This window comes from Bombus impatiens, unplaced genomic scaffold, assembly GCF_000188095.3.
Source record: "Bombus impatiens unplaced genomic scaffold, BIMP_2.2 scf_2946, whole genome shotgun sequence".
NCBI lineage: Eukaryota > Metazoa > Arthropoda > Insecta > Hymenoptera > Apidae > Bombus > Bombus impatiens.
The window spans coordinates 1-539 of NT_179365.1; the positions used below are offsets into that span (position 1 = coordinate 1).

The window sequence follows — 539 nt, forward strand, 5'->3', positions numbered from 1 at the left end:
GTTTGTTTACAGGTGGATAGCATTAGTATTTGGCTTTGTGAGTAGCATACAGGTACTTTATAGTTCCACTGCGCGGATTGCTATTCCTGGAACTAAAAGGTTTCTTTCAAGGTGAGTTAGATTAGTGTAAACGATCATGCATTGGAGGCATGATATAGCGGGTTGTAGGTCCGCTAGGTTTATATCACCCATACGACAGTATGATATTCGTGCTCCTGAAGATAATCCGCATATGAAATGAGTGGGTGGGTCGTCACATAGGTCCTGGTCGTCTGGATCTAAGTCATCGAAACAGTCTTGACAAAGATGACCGTTATCTAAATGGTAGACGGAACGTATCAACCGAACACAGAGGCAAGACTGAACATCCTCCGTCGCTTCCAGATCGAATGCGGGTACGCCCCGTCTGAGTCCTCTATGTTAGGGTTGATGAATTCGCCATCTATTCTGTACACACATACGAAAACAGTTAACATATATTTTATAATTTTATAAGTTTCGTTCGGAGCTGCCCCTTTGTACAAATACTGTATCCCTGT

General features: G+C 42.9%; 1 long non-coding RNA gene across 1 annotated transcript; it reads left to right on the forward strand.

The window, feature by feature from the left end:
* Positions 1-15: 15 nt before the first annotated feature.
* LOC117152489 lies at positions 16-492 on the forward strand. Its single transcript, XR_004462877.1, has 2 exons — positions 16-111; positions 222-492. It is a non-coding gene; the product is annotated as an uncharacterized LOC117152489 (long non-coding RNA).
* Positions 493-539: the final 47 nt, after the last annotated feature.